At 52.9% G+C, this 14,957-nt stretch overlaps 1 protein-coding gene across 1 annotated transcript in view; it reads right to left on the minus strand.

Annotated features, from left to right (window-relative positions):
* Window positions 1-14,957, minus strand: part of LOC148139665 (uncharacterized) — a 481,109-nt gene that overhangs the window by 166,733 nt on the left and 299,419 nt on the right. The gene's annotated exons all lie outside the window — the stretch shown is intronic.

Consider the following 14,957-nt stretch of genomic DNA (forward strand, 5'->3'; position numbering starts at 1 on the left):
TTCCCAGACCAATGGAGACTTATTGACACAGACATTGTGGGGAGAGACCGTTCACCTGCTCTATGTGTGGGAAGGGATTTATTCTGTCCTTCAGTTTCATGTAACACCAGTGGCTTTACTTTGACAAGAGACCTTTCCCCGACTTGGAAAATAAACTTTAAGCTTTGTAAAGGTATTAACTTCAATGGCCATAATTTATCATCACCCTGTTTACATGACGGAGAAGTTATTCAGCTGTTCCATGTGTGGGAAAGTTTTCATTTGGTGATCCAGCTTAATGTCACACAGGCATCTTCATCATCGGGAGAGAAGCTTTGTCTGCTCTGTTTGGAAAAGAATAAACTTCACATTTCAGCCTAATGTCAACCGTTGAGTGGACACTGGGGAGGGACCAATCATCTGCTCTGTGTGTGAGAAGGGATTTATTAAATCAGCAAAACTTCAAATACGCAGGTGTGGCCATTCTAGAGAGAGACTGTACGCTTGCACCGAGTGTGGGAAAGACTTCACTTCATCACCTGTACTCAGTGAGCACCAGTACATTCACATCTTTTACCTGCTCATTGTGTGGGAAGGGGTTCACGCCGTTGTCCAATCTCAGCAGCTATGGCTTTGTTCACACCAATGAGAGAACATTTAAATGTTCTGACTGTGAGAAGAGCTTTATGAATAGCAATGATTTGATGAAACACCAACAAGCACATTGTGGGGAGAGGGCGTTCACCTGCACTGTGTGTAGCGAGGGATTCAATTATTCATCCCCACATGTGATACCCCAGTGAGGGGAAAGCGGTTTAGCTGAGTTGGCTGTAATGTTGGTCTACAGAGCAGTGGGATACCAACAGCATAGGTTCAATTCCCATTACTAGTTTGAGGTTACCATGATGGCCTCTCCTTCTCAAATTCTTCCCTCTCCTGAGGTCTGGCGCCCTCTGGTCAAATCACCATGAGTCGCTTTTCTCTCTTTTGAAGAGAGCAGTCCCTCTGGACTGGTAAGGCTATGATGACACACACATTCCAGTGAGGTCGGGTGTAATTGTATTCTGCTTTTATTGTATCTAGAACTGAGCTGTGTTCATTCTGTCAGCAGTGGTTTACTTCATTGGACGTGAATTATCTCTTTACTTGAACTAGTGTTAATTTTTTCAGGTACCAATCACATCAAATGCACTTTTTTTATTAAACCATGGTTTCTCTCCCATGAGATGAGACTGGTAGATATTCATTTACTGCCCTGTTCTTGGGTCTTTTATTCATTGCTGAGGCTTGATTTGTTTTTATAAATGTATTTTCACAAATTCAGGATTCGGGAACGTGTCTCATAGCAACTGAAGTCGTTGTGAAGTGTAGTCGCTGTTGTGGGAGATACAGCAGCTAAATTGTGCCGATCTGCAGTCAATCCCACAGTGAGAGTGCGTGAATGATTTCACATCAGTGTGAACACGTTGATGGGACTTCATTTACTGGGAACATATAAAGCGCTTCCCACACTCTGGCATTTAAACAGTTTCTTGTCACTGTGAACCCGTTGGTTTATTTGTACGATGGATGAATTAAATGCAGCCTTTCCCAAATTTGGAACGTACAAATGGGCCTCTTGCCAATGTAACTTCTCTGGTGTCTCAGTAAATTTGATCAGTGAGAGGTCCTTCCCCACATTCAGATTAGGTGAATGGACTCTGTCCATTGTGAAAATGCTTGTATTTCAGCAGGTTGCTGGAATCAATTAATTTCCTCCCACACACAGCAGATGAGTGGTCTCTCCTCTGTGTGATCTTTCTGGTGTCTCAGCAGACTGAATGACTGACTGTACCCTTTCCCACAGTTAGAGCAGGTGAACGGTCTCTCTCCAGTGAGTTCGCAGATTTAAATTGAGATCAGATGTTGGCCTGATCCCACTCCCACTTTGAGATCACTTGAATTGTTTCTCATCAGTCTGAACTTTTTGATGATGCATCAGCTCCTGAGAATTGTTAAAGCATTTGGCGCACTCTGGACAATTAAATGGTCTCTTCTCATTGTGAACCCACCGGTGTATCAGCAGGTTAGATAACTGAGCAAATCCTTTCCCACACTCCGAACAGTTGAAAAGATTTTTTTTTCCCCAGTGTGGCTGCACTGATGAATTTTCAGAGCAGACGAGAAATTGAATCCTTTCCTCAATCACCACAATTCCGGTTTATCTCCAGTGTTCCTCCATTTATATTTTGAAAAGCCAGATGATTGGCTGATGCCCTGCTCACTGACAGACCAAGTGAATGGATTCACTCAAATGTGAATGTTGCTTACTCCTTTCATTCTCAAAGGTCGATGAGATTCAGGCGACATCAAACAGAGCAACTCCATCAGATTCTGATGTGATGCTTCATTTCAGTTTTCCAACTGCAAATCCTCATCTTTAATATTTCTGAAATTAAAACAGAAATAGCCCAGTAAGAGATAACTTTTTAAAGCACCAAAGCAGAAATTGTCATTCTTCGTCGGATGTGGTTATTCCACACGAGTTCAGCATTTATTGCCCATTGCTAAATTTACTGGACAAGGTGACGATGGCCTACCTTTTGAACAACTGCTGTCCATTTACTGTTGGTAGACCCAAAACATAAAGAAGGGAAATCCAGAATTTTGACCCAGTGACACTGAAGGAATGGCAAAATATTTCCAGATCAGGATGGTAAGTCGTTTGTAGGGTTTTCCTATCTATCTGGTAACCTTTCCTTTTAGATATAAGTGGTCGTGAGTTTGAAAGGAACTGTTAAAGGAGCTTTGGTGAATTTCTGCAGTGCATCTTGTGGATAATGCAGACTGCCTGTCTGAGTGTTTGCAGGTGAAGGAAATGGATATTTGTCGATGCTGTGTCAGTAATGTGGTTCTGATCAATTCGGCTGTTCTGTTCTGGATAATGTTGAACTTTGCCATATTGTTGGAATTGCACACAGGAGTCCTCAACAAGGTCATAATTGAAATGTCTCTTGCTACTGGGATGCTGCCTTATCTGCTGCATTTATCCTGCGCCATGCTTTCCCAACATTGCACTCATCCATGCAAGCAGGGAGTATCCCTGCATGTTTCTTACTTCTGTCTTATAACGGAGTAAAGAATAGGTGGGCAAAACACCCAAGGAAAGAAAAGAATAGTTGGACAATTGAGTGGATAATGATCTGGCTTGGAGAGTAAATAGCTGTTAATGGAGACTGCCAGTCACTAACAACAGGTGGCGTGTAATGGCAGGCTACATGTCAGATAGGCTTCAGGGAATAAAGAAGTGTATTGCTTACTGTAGAAATCCCGGATTCTGACCTGCCGTTGTGACCACAATGTTAATATGTCTGGTGCAGTTAGTTTCTCACAGAGACTCGGACTTTTACAGCACTGAAAGAGGCTTTTTAACCCATCTCACCAATGTCAGGCATCAAGCATCTATCCACTCTCATCCCATTTTCCATAACTTGGTCTGTAGCCTTATGCGTGGTGGTGCTTCAAATGAACATTGAAACTTTTTTTTAATTCGAACAGTTCCAGTGAAATACCATCACCATACTCATATTCCACTTCCATCCCTTGTCCGCCTTCCGCAGGGACCATTCCCTCTGGGAAACACTGGTGCATTCTGCCTTCACTCTCAACAACTCCCCCCACAGCCCCATGGAATCTTGCCCTGCAATCACTGAAGATGTGACACATACATATATACACAGCAGATCAGAACGAGGATCATGGGTAGTCCACCTGGCCCTTCGAGCCTGCTCCACCATTCAATAAGCTCATGGCTGATCTTTCCATGGACTCAGGTCCACTTACCCGTCCTCTCGCTGTATCCCTTCCTTCATTTATTGTTAAATAAAATCTTAGCTTTAAAAACATTGACTGAAGTAGTGGTAACTACTTCACTGGGCAAAGAATTCCAAAGATTAACAATCCTCTGGGTGAAAAAGTTCCTTCTCAATTCAGTGCTGAATCTGCTCCCTCTAATCTTGAGGCTACGCCCTCTTGTCCAAGTTTCACCCGCTAGTGGAAACATCGTTTCTACTTCTTTCTTATCTGAGCCCTTCAAAATGTTAAATGTTTCTATAAGATCTCCCCTCATTCTTCTGAATTCCAATGAATATCACCCCACTCTACTCAGTCTCTCTTCATAAGCCAACCCTCTCAACTCCGAAATCAACCCAGTGAACCTCCTTTTGCAACCCTTCCAGTGCCAGTACATCTTTCTCAAATAAGGAGACTGCACACAGTCCTCCAGGGATAGCCTAGCCCCACCGTGTACAGCTGAAAGATAACCTCCCTGCTCTGAAACTCAATCCCTTTAGCAATGAAGGATAACATTCCATTTGCCTTCCTGATTGATTTGTTGTACCTGCGGAGCAACCTTCTGTGATTCTTGCACAAGGACACCCAGGTCCCTCGGCATAACAGCATGCTGCAACCTTTTATCAAAACAAGTGAGAATCCTTTTTACGTTTACTACCACCAAAACATATGCCTTCCCATATATTAACATTGTATTCCATCTGCCAGAACTTTGCCCATTCATTCATTTTCCTCTACAAAGTTTCACAGACCTCTGCACACTTTGCTCTGCCATTCATTTCACTGTCATCTCTAAACGTTGACATGCCACACGTGGTCCCCAACTTCAAATCATCAATATATGTTGTAAACCATTGCAGTCCCAACACCAATCCATGAGGCACACCACAAGTCACTGATTGTCAGCCAGAATAGCACTCATTTATCCCCACTCTTTGTTTCCTGTTAGACAATTCAACCAATCCTCGATCCGTGCTAATACTCTACCCCGAAAACAATGCATCCTTACATTTTGCATCAGCTCTAATGCGGCACTTTGTTGAAGGCTTTATTTTTGGAAATCGAGGTGCACCACATCCACTGGGTCCCCGTTGTCCACCATGCTCATAATATCGACATGGAATACTAAAAGATTTGTAAAAGCATTTCCTGCCCTTCATGACCCCATGCTGCATCTGTCCAATTTCTGTCGTGATGCCTTCCTTGATAAGAGACTCAAGCATTGTCCCCACTACAGACGTTAGCTAACTTATCCATAACTCCCCATCTTTTGTGTGCCTTCCTTTATAAACAATGGCGCCACATTTACTGTTTTATGATCTGCTGGAACTGCCCCATAGTCCAACAAATTTGGAAAATTACCGCCAGTGCACCAGTTTTATCCCCCACTTTCTCTTTTACCACACTGGGATGCATTCCAGCAGGGCCAGGAGACTTGTCGATCCTTAGCTCCATGAGCTCGCCCAACACTAGCGTTTCTGTAATAACGTTTGTTTCCAGGTCCTCACCTACCTTCGTCTCTTTGTCAATCACTGGCATGTTATTACTGCCCTCCACTGTGTAGACTGATACAATCTACATCTTCAATGCCTCGGCCATTTCATCACATCCCATAACTAAATGCCCCTTCTCATCCTCTAAAGGACCTCTAGAAACTTCTGCTATCTGTCTTTTAATTCTGTGCTACTGCTTTTCTCTCCAGTTCTTTCTTATGCTTCTTTATATCTTTTTGTGGCTTTCTTTTGACCTTTAAAGCTTTCTCAATCTTTCAGTTTCATGCTGTTTTTATCCACTTTGTATGCCTCATCTTTCAATGTGATCGCCTGCTTGATTTCCTGAGACACCCAGGGCAGATTACAGCTTTTCTTACAGAACTTTCTTTTTACTGGAACATACTTTTGCTGACCACGTTGAAATTTTTTTTCAACGTCCTCCACTGCTCACCAGTTGTACCAGTTTGCTTCCCGTCTATTTTAGCCATTCCCTCCTCATTCATTGTGGTCCCCGCTGTACATGCACAGGAGCCTGGGTTTAGATTTTAACTTCACACTCTCCATCTGTATTCGAAATCCAACCATACTGGGATCACCCCTTCCAAGGGGATCCCTAACGATGAGCTCATTCATTATTCCTGCCTCATTACACAAGGCCAGATGGAGGAGAGCTTACTCCCTCGGGGCTTCCGTTACATACTATTCAAGGAAACAATGGCAGATACACTCAACGAATTCCTCCTCAAGGCTACTCTGACCGAGCTGGGTCGACCAATCTAGAAGGTAGATTGAAATCTCCCATGATAAGAGCAGGCCCATTTTGACCGCCTGTAGTTATTTCTTTGTTTATTGCCCGCCCCAGGGTGATGTTATTATTTGGTGGCCGAGAGACTAGGCCAAGCAGAATTTTTTTTTTCTTAGAATTTCTAATTTCCACCCAAATAGATTCATACTCATTCTTCCTAGTACCCATAACACTTCGCAACACCGGCCTGATATCAGAGCGACGCCACCTTCTATTCACTCCTGTCTGTCCTTCTGAATAATATGTTACCCCGAGATATTTACCTCCCAGTTGTGACCATCCTGAAACCATATCTCTGTAATGGCTACTAAACCATATTCTTCTGTGATGATTTGTGCCAGTAATCTCTAACCTTGTTCCGAATGCTGCCAGCATTTAGGTAAAGTGTCTTTATGATAGCTTTGTTGCCCTCATAATTTTCAACGTCTCAAATAATATTTCCTGGGTTTCCCTACCTTTTTCTTCTTGTTTCTCCTCACCTGTCTATTGACATCCTCCCTCCTCAGTATCCAAGGGCCCAAACACACCTTCCAGGTGCAGTTACACTTTCCCTGCCCTTCACACAATCCCGTTGAATACATTCACTGCTTGCTCGTTGGTCTCCAATATCTTGGGAAACGAAGTCTGGACTGGGGGACCGCTTTCAGATCTTCCAAATTATGTCTTTAAGAAGACCTGGAGCTTCCACTCCCCTGCCCCTTGAACATCCCAACCTGTTCCTTGGCCACAATTTCTGTCTCAGGCTTACTGCAGTGCTCCAGTGAAGTTCAGCACATGCTTAAGGAAGAGCTCTTCATTTTCCATGTGGGGATTCCGCTGCCCTCCAGACTCCATATCCATTTCCATATTTTTAGGGCGTGAACTCCTCCATCTCCAAGCTCCCCACTGCACCCACAGGTCTTGTTTTCACATAGTCAGCCATTGCATATACCTATGGAGGGGAGGTGGTGGCAAGGAGAGGTGGGTAAGGAGAGGGCCGGGAATGACGGGCGAAGAGCGGTTGGAAGGAGAGGCCGGCGAAGGAAGGGCGGAGGAGAAGGGGAAGGAAGGTGGGTAGGCGAGGGGGTGATGGAGCGGGGGAAGGAGAGGGTTGGAAAGGAAGGGGGTGAGAATATAAAGGGGGAAGCAGGGGAAAGGAGAAAGGGGAGAAGAGGGGGAAGGAGAGGGGGTGGTTGAAGGAGGAGGGGAAAGGAGAGGAGGGAAGGAGAGTGGGTGGAGGTGAAGGGGAGGAGAGTGGGGGATGGCGAGAGGGGAGAAGATGGGGAGCAGAGAGGGGAGAAGAGGAGTAGAAAGTGAGAGGATGGGGCAGGAGAGGGGACGAGTAGAGAGGGGGTGAGGAAAGAGGAAAGAAGGGGGAAGTAGGGGGCATTTCAAGGAGGGATGCAAGAATGGGTGTGGAAGGAGAGCGGGAAGGGGATGGGGAAGGATGGGGAGAAAGAGAAGGGAAGGAGAGGGGGAAGGAGAGTGGGAAGGATGGGGAGGAGAGGGGGAAGGAGAGAGTGAAGAAGAGGGTGAAGGTGAGGGGGATATGGAGGAGAGGGGAGAAGAGAGAGGCAGAAGTAGAGGGGGTGAACGTGAGGGGGTGAAGGCAAGGAGGCTGAATGCGAGGGGTCATGGCAAGGTGGGTGAAGGCGATGGGGTGTGAAGGCGAGCGGGGATGAAGGCGAGCGGGGTGAAGGCGAGGGGGTGAAGGCGAGAGGGTGAAGGCGAGGGAGGTAAAGGTGAGGGGGTGCGAAGGCAAGTGTCGTGTGAAGGCGATGGGGTTAAGGCGAGTGGGGATGAAGGCGAGGGGGGTGAATGCGAGGGGATGAAGGCGAGGGGGAGTGAAGGTGAGGAGAGAGGGGTGAAGGCGAGGGGGTATTAAGGTGAGGGGGTGTGAAGGTGAGGGGGATGAAATCGGGGAGGAAGTGGAGGGGGTGAAGGCAAGGGGGTAAAAGGAAAGGGGTGAAGGCGAGGGGGTGAAGGTGAGGTGGGTGAAGGCGAGGGGGTGCAAGGTGAGGGGGTGAAATTGAGGGGGGAAGTGGAGGAGGGTAAAAGTGAGGGGGTAAAGGTGATGTTGGTGAAGGAGAGGGGGAGTGAATGCCGGAGGGGTGAACGCGATTTGGGTGAAGGCGAGGGGGTTGTGAAGGTGAGGGGGTGAAATCGAGGGGGGAAGAGGAGGGGGGTGAAGGCAAGGGGGGAAAGGGGAAGGGGTGAAGGCGAGGGGTTGAAGTTGTGGTGGGTGAAGGAGAGGGGGAGTGAAGGCCAGAGGGGTGAAGGCGATTGGGGTGAATGCGAGGGGGATAAGGCAAGGGGAGAGAAGGCGAGGGGGGAAGAAGATGAGGGTGTTTGAAAGAGAGTGGGGTGAAGGCGAGGGGGGTGAAGGCTAGGGGAAAGATGGGGTTACAAGTCGAGGGGGTGAAGGTGAGGGGGGAGATAGCGAGCGGAGAGAAGGTGAGGGTGTGTGAAGGCGAGGGTGGAGAATGCGGGGGATAGAAGGCGAGTGGGGAGAAGTCAGGGAGATAAGGCGGGGCGGAGAGTGAGGCAGAGAAGCGGGGAGAAGGCAGGGGAGAGAAGGCGAATGGGGTGAAGGCAAGGGAGAGAGACAGTGGGGGTGAAGGCGGAGGAGAAGGTGAGAGGGATAATACGGGGTAGAGAAGACGGGAAGAGAATCAGGGAGAGAAGGTGGGGATGGAGAAGGCAGGGGAGGAGAAGGCGGGTGGAGAGGGTGGGAGAGAAGGTGAAGGTGGAGAATGTGGGGGGAGAAGGCGGGGAGAGAAGGCTAGAGGGAGAAGACGGGGAGAGAAGGCGGGGAGAGAAGTCAGGGAGAGAAAGCGAATGGAGAGGTTGGGAGACAAGGCGAGGGTGGACAATGTGGAGCAGGAGGCGGGGAGAGAAGGCAGGAGGAGAAGGCAGGGGAGAGAAGGCGAGTGTGGTGAAGGCAAGGGAGGGAGAAGGCGATGGGGCTGAAGGCGGGTGAGGGTGAAGGCGAGGGGGGTGTGAATGCGAGAGTATGGTGAGGGCGAGGGTGGAGAAGGCGAGGGTAGTGAAGGCGGGAGAGGGTGAAGACTGGGGAGAGAAGGCAGCGGAGAGAAGGCGGGCGACAGCAGGCGAGGGGAGAGAAGGCAAGGGCAGAGAGGTTTAAGGGAGAAGGCGAGGGGAGAGAAGGCAAGGGCAGAGAAGTTTAGGGGAGAAGGCGAGGGGAGAGAAGGTAAGGGGAGAAGAAGGGGGATGAAAGCGAGGGGTTGAAGGCAAGAGGTGTGAAGGCGAGGGGGGAAAGGGAAGGGAACGTTAAGGCAATGGAAGTTGAAGACAAGGGAGTTTAAGGCGAGGGGGATCAAGGCGAGGGAGGGTGAAGGCAAGGTGGGGTGAAGGGGACGGGGGTGAAGGCGACGGTGAGAATGCAAGGGACGTTGAAGGCGAGGGGGAGATTGCAACGGTGTTGAAGGCGAGTGGGGGAGAAGGTGATCGGGTGAAGGCGAGGGGTTGAAGTTGAGGGGTGTGATATCGTGGGGGGTTGAGGGCGAGGGATTGCAGGCCAAGGAGGTTTAAGGCGAGTGGGTGTGAATGCAAGGGGATTTGAAGGCGAGGGGCGGTGAAGGCGAGGGAGGGTGAAGGCAAGTGGGGTGAAGCTGAGGGGGTGAAGGCGAGGGGGTGAGGGTGAGGAGGTGTGAAGTCAAGGGGTTTGAAGTCGAGGGGGTGAAGGCGAGGGGAGTGATAGCAAGGGGAGTGATGGCAAGGGGAGTGAAGGTGAAGGTGGAGAAGGCAGGGATAGAAGTCGAGCAGAGGAGGCGGGGAGAAGGTGGGGAGAAGGCGAGGGTGGCGAATGAAGTGGAGAAGGCGGGGAGAGAAGACGAGGGGGAGAAGGTGGGGGCAGAAGATGAGGGTGGTGAAGACGAGAGAGGAGAAGGCGGGGGAGATGGCGAGGGTGGAGAATGCGAGGGTGGAGAAGGCGAGGGTGGAGAAGGCGGGGAGAAGGCGGGGAGAGAAGGCGGGGGAGAAGGCGGGGAGAGCAGGCTAGGTTGGAGAAGGCGGGTGAGAAGGCGAGGGGTGAGAAGGCTAGGGTGCAGACAGCGGGGAGAGAAGACTGGGTGAAGTCGAGGGAGGAGAATGCGGGGGAGAGAAGGAAGGGGAGACGTCGAGGGTGGAGAATGCGAGGAGAGAAGGCGAGGAGAGAAGGCTGATTTGAAGGCGAGGGGGAGACGGTGGGGGTCGTGGTGGGCATGAAGAATGCGGGGGGAGAAGGTAAGGGAGAGAAGGCGCTGGGAGAAGGTGGAGACAGAAGGGGATGGCAGAGAATGGGGGAGAGAAGGTGGGGAGAGAAGGCGAGTGGGGAAAAGACGTAGGGGAGATGGCGACGGGAGAAAAGGCGAGGGTGGAGAAGGCAAGGGTGGAGAATAGGGGGAAAGAAGGTGGGGAGAGAAGGCGAGTGGGAAGAAGGCGAGGGGAAGAAGGCGGGGAGAGAAGGCGAGGGGAGAGAAGGTAGGGGAGAGAAGCCGAGGGTAGAGAAGGCAGGGTGGAGAAGGCGGGGAGAGAAGACGGAGAGAGAAGAGAGAAGACGAGGGTGGAGAAGGCGAGGGTGGAGATGGCGGTGAGAGAAGGCGAGAGGGCAGAAGGTAGGGGAGTGAAGCCGAGGGAGGAGAAGCTGAGGGTGGAGAAGGCAGGGAGAGAAAGTGGGGAGAGGAGATGAGGGGAAAGAAGGCGAGTGGTAGAGAGAATGCGAAGGGGAGAAGGCGAGTATGGAGAAGGCGGAGGAAAGAAGGCAGGGAGAGATGACGGGGAGAAAAGGTGAAAGGGTGAGAAGGCGGGAAGAAAAGGCGAGGGAGAAAGAAGGAGACGGTGGAAAAGGCGGGGGATAGAAGGCGGGTAGAGAAGGCAAGAATGGAGAAAGCGAGGGAGAGAGAAGGCGAGGCTGTGGAAGGCGGTTGGGAGAAGGTGGGGACAGAAGGAGAGGGAGTAATCGAGGGTGGAGAATGCGGGGGGAGAAGGCGGGGATGGAGAAGGCGAGGGTGGAGAAGGCGAGGGTGGAGAAGGCGAGGGTGGAGAAGGCGGGGAGAAGGCGAGGGTGGCGCAGGCGGGGGTAGAGAGGGAGAAGGGAGAGAAGGTGGGGAGAAGGCGGGGGAAAAGTCGGGGGAGAGAATGTGAGGGTGGAGAATGTGGGGGAGAGAATGCGGGGAGATGGTGGGGGGGAGAAAGCAAGGGTGGAGAATGCGCAGGAGAGAAGGCGAGCGGTGATGGCAAGTTTGGAGAATGCGGGGCAGACAAGGCGGGGAAAAGGTGGGGAGAGAAGGCGAGGGTGGAGAAGACGATGGGAGCGAAGGCAAGTGGAGAGAAGGTGGGGGTGGAAAAGGTGGGTGGAGAGAAGGCAAGGGGAGAGAAGGCGAGGGGAGAGAAGGCGAGGGAAGAGAAGGTGGGATGGAGAAGGTGTGTGGAGAGAAGGTAAGGGGACAGAAGGCGAGGGGAGAGAAGGGGAAGGAAGGCGAGGGTGGAGAACGCGGGGGAGAGAAGGCGGACGATAAGGCAGTGAAAGAAGATGAGTGGGAGAAGTTGAGGTGTGAAGGCGGCCAGAGAAGGCGGGGGGGGGGGGGTGAAGGCAGGGGGGAGAAGGCGGCGGAGAAGGTGGGATGTGACGGCGGGGAGTGAAGGCGAGGGAAGAGAAGGAGGGGGTTAAGGCGAGACTGGAGAATGCAGGGGTGAAAGCGGTGGTGAAGCCTGGGGGGAGAAGGCGGGGGGAAAGGCAGGGAGAGAAGGCGGGAGAGTGAAGGTGGGGGAGAAGGCGGGGCAGAGAAGGTGAGAGGGGTGAAGACTGGGGACAGTGAAGGTGAGAGGATGGTGAGGGTGAGGGAGGTGAAGGCGAGGGTGATGAAGGTGTGGAAGGGTGAAGACGAGGGGGAGAGAAGGCAGGGGAGAGAAGGAGAGGGGAGAGAAGGCAAGGGCAGTGAATGCGAGTGCGGGGAAGGCGAGGGTGTGAATGCAAGGGGTGTTGTGGGCGAGGGGGCGATGTCAAGGGGGTTCAAGGTGAGGGAGTGAAGGCGAGAGGGGTGAAGGCGAGTGGAGGGTTAAAGCGAGAGGGTGAAGGTGAAGGGGTGAAGTCGAGGGATGTGATGGTGTGGGGAATTGAGGGCAAGGGGTTGTGGGCGAGGTTGGTTGAAGGCAAGTGGGAGTGAATGCAAGGTGGTGTGAATGCGAGGGGGTGAAGGCGAGGGGAGGTGAAGGCAAGGGGGAGTGAAGGTAAGGGATGGCCAAGGCGAGCGGAGTGAAGGTGTGGGGGTGAAGGCGAGGGGGTGAGGGTGAGGGGTTCTGAAGGCAACGGGGGTTGAAGGCGAGGGGGGTGAAGGCGAGGGGAGTGAAGGCGAGGGTGGAGAAGGTGGGCGAGAGAAGGTGGGCAGAGAAGGCGAGTGTGGAGAATGTGGGGGATAAGGCGGGGAGAGAAGGCGAGGGGAGGCGGGGGAGACAAGGCGAGTTGGGTGAAGGTGAGGGAGGGTGAAGACGATGTGGAGAGAAGGCAGGGGGGAGAAGGTGGGCGAGAGAAGGCGAGGGGAGAGACGGCGAGGGGAGAGACGGCGAGGGCAGAGACGTTTAGGGGAGAAGGCGAGGAGAGAGAAGGCGAGGGAGTGTGAAGGCGAGGGGTTGAAGGCAAGGTGGGTGAATGCGAGGGGATTTGAAGGCGAGGGAGTGAAGGAACGAGGTGTGAAGGCGAGGGTTGAAAGGTAAGGGAGCATGAATGCGATGGGGTGATGGTAAGGGGGTGAAGTCAAGGTGGATTAAGGTGAGAGTGGGTGAAGGCAAGGTGAGAGTGAAGGCGAGGGCGTGAAGACGAGTGTGTGAATGCCAGGAGCTTTGAGGGCGAGGGGGTGATGGCAAGTGAGTTGAAGGCGAGTGGGGTTGAAGGGGAAGGTGCTGAATGCGAGGAGAGGGTGAAGGCGAGGGGGTAAATTCGAGGGGTGTTATGGTGTGGGGGATTGACGGTGAGGGGGTGTATGCAAGAGGGGTTGAAGATGAGTGGGCGTGAAGGCAAGCGGTTGTGAATGCGAGGGGCGGTGAAGGCGAGGGGCGGTGAAGGCGAGGGGTTGAGTCTAAGGGGGTGTGAAGGCAAGGGGTTTGAAGGTGAGGGGGGTGAAGGTGAGGGGAGTGATTGCGAGGGGAGCGAAGGCGAGGGTGGAGAAGGCGGGGAGAGAAGACGAGGGTGGAGAAGGCGCGGGAGAGAAGGCGGGAAGAGAAGGTGAGGGTGGATAAGGCGGGGTGAGAAGGCGGGGAGAGAAGGCGGGGCAGAAGGTGGGTGGAGTGGGCGAGGGTGTAGAAGGTGAGGGTGTAGAAGCTGGGGGAGAAGGCGGGGAGAGAAGGCGAGTGGGAGAGAAAGCGGGGAAAGGCGAGGGAGGAAATGAGGGTGGTGAAGTCGAGGGTGGAGAAGCCAGGGGAGAAGGCGGGGAGAGAAGGCGAAGGAGAGAATGCGGGGGAGAAAAGGTGAGTGAGGTGAAGGCAGGGGAGAGAGAAGGCGAAGGGGGTGAAGGCGGGAGATGGTGAAGGCGAAAGGGTGTTGAAGGCGAAAGGATGGTGAGGGAGAGGGGGGTGAAGGCGAGAGAAGAGAAGGCGAGGGCAGAGAAGGTTAGCTGAGAAGTCGCTGGGAGAGAAGGAAAGGGGGAGAAGGCGAGGGGGGAGAAAGGCGAGGGGTTGAAAGTGAGGCGGATGAATGCGAGGGGATTTGAAGGCGAGGGGGTGAAGGCGGGGAAAGAAGGCGAGGGTGGAGAAGACGGGGTGAGATTGCGGGAGTGAAGGTGGGAGGAGAAGGCGAGGGTGGAGAAGTCGGGGAGAGAGGACGAGGGGGCAGAAGGTGGGGGGAGAAGGCGAGGGTGGAGAAGGCAGGGACAGAAGGCAGGAGAGGATGTGGGGAGAAGGTGAGGGTGGAGAAGGCGAGACTGCAGAAAGCAAGGGAGAGAAGGCAAGGGGGAGAAGGTGGGGGAGAAGGAGGGGGAGAGAAGACGAGGGTGGAGAAGGCGAGGGTGGAGAAGGCAGGGGAAAAGGTGGGGGAAGAAGGTGAGGGTGGAGAAGGCAGGAGGACAAGGTGGGGGACGAAAGCCAGCATGGAGAAGCCGAGGGTGGAGAAGGTGGGGAGAGAAGGCGGGGAGAAAAGGAGAGGGTGGAGAATGCGAGGGAGAGAAGGCGAGGGAGAGAAGGTGAGGGAGAAAAGGCAGGGGGAGAAGTCGAGTGGTGAAGGCGGGTAGAGAAGGTGGGGCGTGAAGGCAGAGGTGAGAAGGTGGCGGAGAAGGCGGGGAGTGAAGGCGACGGGAGACAAGGAGGAGGTTAATGCGAGGGTGGAGAATGAGGGGGAGAGAAGGCGGGGGTGAAAGCAGGGTTTGAAGCCGAGAGGCAGAAGGCGGGGTGAGAAGATGGGGAGAGAAGGCGGAGGAGGCAAAAGGCGAGGGGGATGATGGCGGGGGAGAGAGAAGGCAAGGGGTGAAGGTGGGTGAGGGTGAAGGCGAGGGGGTGTGTGAAGACGAGAGGATGATGAGGGCGAGGGGAGTGAAGGCGAGGGTGGTGCAGGCGGGGCAAGGTTAAGACGAGGGGGAGAGAAGGCAGAGGAGAGGAGGCGGGATGGAGAAGGCGAGGGGAGAAAAGGCAAGGGCGGAGAAGAGAAGACAAGGGGGGTGAAGACGAGGTGTTGAAGGCGAGGCTGGTGAATGCGAGGGAGTGAAGGAGAGACGTGTGAAGGCGAGAGGGAAAGGCAAGGGAGCGTGAAGGCAATGGGGTTGAAGACAAGGGGGATTAAGGCGAGGGTGGGTGAAGGCATGGTTGTGAAGGCGAGGGGGTGAATTCGAGAGGTGTGACGGCGTGGGGGGTTGAGGGTGAGAGGGTGTAGGCGAGGGACGGTG

This window comes from Chiloscyllium plagiosum, unplaced genomic scaffold (genome assembly GCF_037043375.1).
Source record: "Chiloscyllium plagiosum isolate Xiang-an unplaced genomic scaffold, Cpla_swu_hap1 HiC_scaffold_38, whole genome shotgun sequence".
In the NCBI taxonomy this organism is placed as follows: Eukaryota; Metazoa; Chordata; class Chondrichthyes; order Orectolobiformes; family Hemiscylliidae; genus Chiloscyllium; species Chiloscyllium plagiosum.